Genomic DNA, 8224 nt, shown 5'->3' on the forward strand with positions numbered 1-8224 from the left:
CTCAGGAAAGGTGAGACAGAGGGTGAGGTTCTGAGGGTGAGGAAAAAGGATGGTGATGGTGGGCTTGGAGGGAGAGGCAGGTGGTTCACAAAGGAGAGGGAGAGGGCCAAGGAGGTGAGCTGCAGGACAAGGGAGGATGCAGGGAGTAGGGGAGGGAGGGAAAGGGTGGGGACAAGGATGAGGACAGGATGGGGGGAGGTAGGGGGATGTTCCGGTTTGCTAATGCTGCCATTTTGCAAAATACCAGAAATGGATTGGCTTTTATAAAGGGGGTTTGTCTCGTTACAAAGTTACAGTCTCAAGCTCATAAAGTGTCCAAGGTAAGGCATCAACAATTGGGTACCTTCACTGGAGAAAGGTAACTGGCATCCAGAAAACCTCTGTTAGCTGGGAAGGCACGTGGCTGGAGTCTGCTTGCTCCCAGGTTGAGTTTCAAAATGGCATTCTCCAAAATGTCTGCGTCAGCTTCCAATGGTTGTCTTCAAAGTGTCTGTCTCAGCTGCAGCTACTCTTCAAAATGTCACTCTCAGTTGCTCTGAGGTCCTTCTGTCTGTGAACTCCTTTAGAGGACTCCAGTGATCCAATTAACACCCACCCTAAATGGGCAGGGAAACACCTCCATAGAAATTATCCAATCAAATGTTTCACTCACAGTTGATTGAGTCACATCTCTTTGGAAATGCTCAATCAAAGAAATCCAATCTAATCAACACTAATAGGTCTGCTTCCACAAGATTGCATCAAAGATAATAGTGTTTTGGGGGCCATAATGCATCCAAACTGGTACATTCCACTCCCTGGACCCCAAAATGACATGATCTTTCCATATACAAAATACGTTCAGCACATCACAATATTACAAAACTTAAATCATTTCAGTAGCAGTAGGTAAGTGCAAGATCCCATCAAAATCAGTTACAGGCGTGGTCTGCCCTAAAGCAAAATTCCCTCTGGTTGTGGACCTGCAGAACTTAGAACAAGCTATCTGCTGCCAATATACGAAGGAGGGACAGTAATAGGATAAACATTCCCATTGCCATAAGGAGAAACAGTAAGGAAAACAGAGTTTAAGGGACCAAAACAGTTTCTAAAACCCCCAGGGCAAACCATTCAATTTCAAAGCCTGAGAAACATTTACAGAATGACCTTGTATCCTTGGGGCTTGAGAGAGAGGCAGTCCCATACTTTCCAAGGGCCTTTGCGGCAGCCCTTTTCTCTCTGAATGCTGGGGTGAGTGCTCCAACATATCCACGCGTTGGGGAGACCACCTTCTCAGTCCCACCCTCCTTAAACATCGAGGTGCCACCCAGACTCTGCCTCTCCAGGACAAAGGCTCTCCCCTCTCAGAAGAGTAGGTTGGTGGCCAGGCTCTCCCCAGTCCCCGAGGAATGTGCTCCACCCTCTCTGGGGCCTGGGGTGGCAGCATTTTTTCCTGAACATGGAGGTGGAAGGCCCACCCTCGAACTCTGGGGCAAACTGACCTTTTCCATTTGTGTGGGCCACTCTGCTCTCCCAGCCTGAGACCTCTTGACTCCAGACTTCAATCTCCACGGCTCTATCTTTGAATACATTTTTCCTTCAATTTGTTCCTTGTCTGTCCTCGCCAGTCCAGACTGGCCATGGCTCCAGTTATACAATTCTCTCAAAAATCTTGTTAGCTTGACATGAAGCACACGGGTGCTTAGGACTTTCCACAAATCCTTTCTGGATAACTCCATCTCCAATCCTGGCTTGTACTTAAATGGCGGTCGGATTCCATGTTTGGTTAAATCCAGAAGCTACAGCTTCTGGGGTCTCACTTTTTAGAAGCCCAGAATTTTACAAACTATCAGTCTCTGTTTCTTTGAACCCAAGAGTTCAGTTCTAAGTTTATCTCTCTCCACTTGCATTTTACTATAAGCTGCAAGGAGAAGCCAAGCCACACTTCAGATATTTAGTGTCAAAATTTCTTCAGCCAAGTATCCCCGCTCATCCTTTTCAAATTACATCAAACACCAGGACACAATTTTGCCAAATTCTCTGCTAGTTTAAAACAAGGATCACCTTCCTTCCAGTTGGCAATGACACATTCATCATTTCTCCTCAAGGCCTCATCAGAAGTATCTTTAGAGTCCATATTTCCACAAACAGTCTCTTCAAAGCAGTTTAGACCTTTTTTATCAAGCTCCTCACAATTCTTCCAGAATCTTCCCCTTATCCATTTAAAAAGCCATTTCAACATGTTTGGTATTTGCAAGCTCAGCAGAACCCTACCTCTCTGGTACTAAAATCTGTTCCGGTTTGCTAATGCTGCCATTTTGCAAAGTACCAGAAATGGATTGGCTTTTATAAAGGGGGTTTATTTGGTTACAAAGTTACAGTCTTAAGGCCATAAAGTGTCCAAGGTAAGGCATCAACAATAGGGTACCTTCACTGAAGGATGGCCATTGGCATCTGGAAAACCTCTGTTAGCTGGGAACGCATGTGGCTGATGTCTGCTTGCTCCCAGGTTGAGTTTCAAAATGGCATTCTCCAAAATGTCTGAGTCAGCTTCCAACAGCCGTCTTCAAAGTGTCTGTCTCAGCTGCAGCTACTCTTCAAAATGTCACTCTCTGTTGCTCTAGGTTCTTCTGTCTATGAATTCCTTTAGACGATTCCAGTGATCCAATTAACACCCACCTTGAATGGGTGGGGTAGCACCTCCATGGAAATTATCCAGTCAAACATTTCACCCACAGTTGATTGAGTACATCTTCATGGAAACACTCAATCAAAGAATTCCAATCTAATAAACACTAATACATCTGCCTCCACGAGATTGCATCAAAGATAATAGTGTTTTGGGGGACACAAAACATCCAAACTGGCACAGGGGACAAGGAGGGAGAGAGGAAAGAAGAGAGGGAGAAGGAGAAGGAAAGTGAGGTGGAGCACTGAACCAGGGCAGGGAAAGCTCAGAAATGGGTGAGCCTGGGGCTGAGGGAGGGAGGGAGGCCCAGGGAAAATCAGGGGGCAGAGGGAAAGGGAGAGGAAGAGAAAGACAGACAGAGAAACAGAGACAGAGAGACACAGAAAGAGACAGAGAGAGGGAGAAAGTGAGCAAGAGAGAAATGAGCGATACAGCAACAGAGGCGGCTGGAGTCCAGAAAAGCCCAGAAGCCAGAGCGAGGAGGTCAGGGGGAGCATTTTACCAGATAATAATAAGCAGTGTTCTGGGCCAGCCTGCTCACTCAGGCTTGGTTGCACCCCTTCTCAACATGGGCCAAGACATTTCGCTCCCCCCAGCCCTGCCAACCCCCGGCTGGCACCTACTGTCAGAAGAGGCTTGTCCAGTGCAACATCCTCCTGCCTCTTCCTGGGGCTTCTTTGACTCTGGTCCCTGACCTAGGAAAGCTGGGAGAGAAGGGGCTGAACCAGCCAATCTCCACTGGCCTCCTGCCTGGTACCTGCCCAAAACAGGGGGAAAGGGCAGGGTGTCCACAGCAGCTGAAGAACTGGCTCAATGTCACACAGCATGGGCCAGAGATCCTCAAGGCATGGCATGTTCCACCAGGGGTAGGAAATGAGCTGAGAACAGAAGACAAAGTTCCCTGTGCCCCCAAGTTTACAGCCACCCTGTTCTCTCCAAGGCTGGGGTGTAGTGAGAACAGATTTCAGGGGCCTGGGGAGCATCGCCAAGCCAAGTCCTTGTCCCAAAATGCCTAACAGCAAATGGGCCAGGAGTGGATCGTGCGGGCCTCTCAGTCTGTCAGGAACTCAACCCTGACTCCAGTCAGCTCGGGAAGAGAGATTCCAGCCTCGCCATGGATTCCTGGGAACAGATTCTTTGGATAAGAGCATACATAAAAGCACACCTGGAGGGCTGTACCTACTGTGTGAAAATCACCCTATATAGTGTACTTAATGTGCATGAGGCTCTCTAAGAACACCTACTGTGTTCCCAGCACTCTTCATACAGCAACTACTGCGTGCCTGGATTCTACACAGAGTGTACCTCCTATGTGCCAAGCAGCCTACATTGAGCACCTACTGTGTGCTGGGCACCCTACATACAGCAACACTGTGTGATAAGCACTCTTCACAGAGCACATTCTTGTGTTGTGCACTCTACATCATAGTGTGTCTACATAGTGTGTCTATTCCATGCCTTCTGTGGGTCAGGATTCTACCTAGTGTGCCTACTGTGTGTCAGGCACTCTACATAAGGTGTGTCTATTGTATGTCAGCAATCTACACACTGTGCCTACTCTGTGTCTGGCATTGTGCCTGGAGCATGCCTACTGTGTGATATGTAGTCAGCTATACACATGCTTACCCTATCCCAGAAATTCTGCCCATCAGACAATGTCCAAATCCTCCCTGCCACCCTCCTCTCAGCTTTCTAGGCCAGCACCCAGAGGCAAGTCAGAGAGACCCAGCAGGTGGCATCCAGAGGAGGGGAGACGCCCATTTAACAGAAGAAACTGAGGATCAGAGAGGGGAAGCCACTGGCCCAAGGCTGCACAGCTGGAATGAACCCTGGTCTGTCAAACTCCCAATCCCAAACCCTTTCTCTCTGCCACACTGTCCACCCCTTTCTCCAGGGACATGTCTGATGGTGGAATCTCAGCATCGAGTGGCCCCGTGGGGGAAATACCTCAAGGCCTAATGTCCCTGCCTGGCTCCTTCTCCCACAACCAGGATGGAAAACCCAGTGGGACTACTGCTGCCCTCCTGACCCTCCCTCGCTTCTGGTCAGAATTCCCCCAAGGGGTGGTCTCGGGTGAGGGAGAAATTCAAGGATGAGGTCACAGAAGATCTGCAGAGAAAGAAGACGGGAAAGTCAGTCCTCCTGAGACAGCTAGGTTGTCAGGGAGACCCCAAACCCCCATCTGCCTACCTTCGCTGCCCCTTGCAGCCCAATCTGGCTCCAGGCTTCAGACAACAAGTCCTGGCTGGAGCCTTCAGCAGGATGCACTGCAATCCCTCCCCATACCCCTTCCCCCTCTGCTGGGGCAGACTTCCCTAGACTTTGATTAAAGAGGCAGGATCCTGGAAGGCACAAAAGAAAGAGCCCCAAACTAGAGGAGCTGAGCTCACTGCAGACCTACTATGCACCTGGAGTGGTCTGGAAGCCTAGAGCAGGAGAAGGGAACACCACCAGCAATAGCCAACACAAGCAATTGAAACTGACTTAAGTCCTTAGGTACATTAGCCATTTTTTTATTTTTCTCATTTTACAGATAAAGAAACTGAGGCTGAAAGATATTTACACAACTTGCCCAAAGTCACACAGCTGGTAGTTCTGGAACAAGATGTGCCCCTGGGAAGTCCCCTTTCCCATGGTGTGCCCTTAAGCCTTAAGGTGTACACCTCCCTGCCTGGAAAGGGGCATTCAGTAGCACCCACCTCTCAAGATAGTGTAAGGATGAAAAGTCAGTGCATCAAAATGCTTAGAACATACTGAGCCCTCAGTAAATACCAATCATTTTATTGTCATGCTTGATGTCTAACCATCCAACAACCCTGCATTATGGTCACAAGCCTGTTTTCCTAGAAGAGAAACTGGAGATTCAGAGAGTTGGAGCAACTTGCACCATTTACACATCTAGCCACACACCTAGATAAAAGTGATGGCTGCACAAACTTGTGAATGTAACTAAATGCCATTGAATTGCACACTTAAATGATTAGTTAATTTTATGTTATGTGAATTTTACCTCAATTAAAAATATATCAGACAGTGATAAGTGAGCCAGAGTAGGTGGGTGCTTAGAGCACCCCACCTTAAGATAGGGCTGGGGAGGGCTTCAGGGAGGTGTTTGGAGCGGAGACGTGAATGAAGAGGGAGAGCTTGCAAGGTTGGGCATGGGGTGGGCACAGCACGAGTGTGGGTTTTTGATCTCTGGACTCACACTGAGTTCACCAGTGAGTGGGACCTCAGTCTGTATCCTTGGGAAAGTCAACATGGGCAGCAGAACCTGGCCCAGTATTCAACTAGAAGTGGGTGTTGAAAGTCTGCAATCTTGACCAGGATCCATTGACAGGACATCCTGAATTGCTGAATAAGGAAGGGAAAAGGGAATCAGTGTGAGAGGTTGGAAACTGTAAGGGGAAACTCCCTTTTCTGGGAGCTCCTGCCTGAGGGGGCTGTGGGCTCCCCAGTGAATTCTCACACCATAAACACAGCTCCCAAATCACACATGCGGGACTCGTGGAATGTCCCCAGTGTGTGTGGGAGGGAAGGAACCTTCCAGCCCACCCAGAGTGGGGCAGGGATCAAGTATATCAGAGTACTAGGGGCTGGGACTTGTGAGTGACCAACCTCAGTCCCCTCATCTGTAAAATGGGCTGAAAAAATATTGCAAAGTGCTAGGAGGGTTTGATCAGACACAGGCAGACATCATAGGGAAAAAATCAGTCCCAGAATGATTTGTGTATAAAGATCCCATCTGTATATAAAACATATGAGTCTGTTTGTGCACACGTGTGTTTGTACATTGAAAAAAGATCCAGAAGAATACACACATGCAATTGGAAGCAGAATTGGAGTAAAGACCATTTTATCTTTCTACATGTCTTTGTTGCTTTGTTTTTCACACTAAGCAGGTCTACTTTTTGTCATTAATAATGATTTAAACTGGAAAAGCATCAGGGGCAGAGTTGGTGTACCAACAGGTAAGAGGTTGTTAGATTCCATCACCCTGAGGACACCCCTCCCAGGAATCCAGGGTCCTCTCTTGGGCCAGTGTGGAGGCTGATCCAGGACACAGGATGGACAAAGTTGCTGCTATCACAGTGCTCGTGTCTGATGGGAAAAGCCAACAGGTATTGAGACCAAGTCAGAAGGTGGTGGCAAAGCCCCGCAAAAAAAATGAGCAGATGAGCCAGGCTAGAAATGCCCGAGGGGCTGGTCTGCACGGGGTATTCAGGGCACGTCTCCCCAAGAAGGTGACATGGAGCAGACCTGGATGATACGGAGGAGGGGATCAGCCCCTGTAGCTGCATCAAGAGTGTAAAGACCCAGCAGCATGTGGGGCAATCGAATGACCTGAAAAATGTGTCCATTCTTGCTTCCTTCATCAAACATGCTGAGATAAACAGAGAACACGGGGCAGTTGCCTTCATGAGGGAAACAAGAGCCAGCTGTGCTGGAAACCAAAGTAGGTGATAAAACCTGACTCAACAATCAAGCTGGAAGCATTTGCTGCATTTTACATAGCTTATAATAAAATAATAAAATGACTAACAAGCTCCTGAAGCCGGGTCAGGGGCTGGATCTGTTGACCAAGATTGCTAGCATCCTGGCAGAAGTAGCAGATCAAATGGGTTGATTTGGAAACTCTAGAAAAGTCCGGAAGACCCATGAGCGGGATTTGTAAGATGAATCCAGTTCTGAAAATTTGGGTTCGGGGGGGTCAACAGAGGCCAACACCGTGAGGGAGGAAAAGGGAGTTTCTCATCCAAAAGCCAAGGAAGGGCAACCCCAAGAAAATCACACCTCGTCCCCTCCATCTCTCCATTCATTCACCGTCATGGCTCTTAGAGGAGTCTCAGAGCCTGCTGGGAGTGAGGGAGGGGAATTTGACACCCCAGGTAGACATCATTCTTTAGAGGGGTTCCACTGCATAGTGAAGGAAAGAAATGGGGCATCTGGTGGTGGGAGAAGGAGATCAAGGGAGGATATTTAAGCTTGAAAGAATAACAGCATCACTTGTATTCCAGTGGGAAGGATCCAACAGAGTACAGACCTGATGTGAAATCTAAAACTATAAAACTCTGAAACAAAAATACGGGAGAAAATCTTTGTGAACTTGAGTTACAGTCCTCATATAAAAGTCTTCATATAAAACATATAATACAAAAAAAGAGGAAAAGTTGGAAAACTATACTTCTTACAAATTTAACACTTTTGCTTTCTGAAAGACACAGGAGACCAAAACACAAGCCACAGAGTAGCAGAAAATACTTGGAAATCGATTATCTGACACGGGGCTTCTATCCAGAATGCATAAAGAACTCTCAAAATCCAACAATAAGAAAGCAAACATACCCAAGGAAAAGAAACAAACAGAAGATGTGAACAGACGTTTCACCCAAGAAGATACATGGATGACAAATAGGACTTTAAAAGGTGGTGAACATCACTAGTTATTAGGAAATGCAAATTAAAATTGCAGTGATACACCACTGCATGCCTATGTAAATGGTTTTTAAGAGAAACTGAAAAACACCAAGTGCTGACAAGTACATGAACAATGAGGAC

Source organism: Choloepus didactylus, chromosome 25, assembly GCF_015220235.1.
Source record: "Choloepus didactylus isolate mChoDid1 chromosome 25, mChoDid1.pri, whole genome shotgun sequence".
NCBI classification, from domain to species: domain Eukaryota; kingdom Metazoa; phylum Chordata; class Mammalia; order Pilosa; family Megalonychidae; genus Choloepus; species Choloepus didactylus.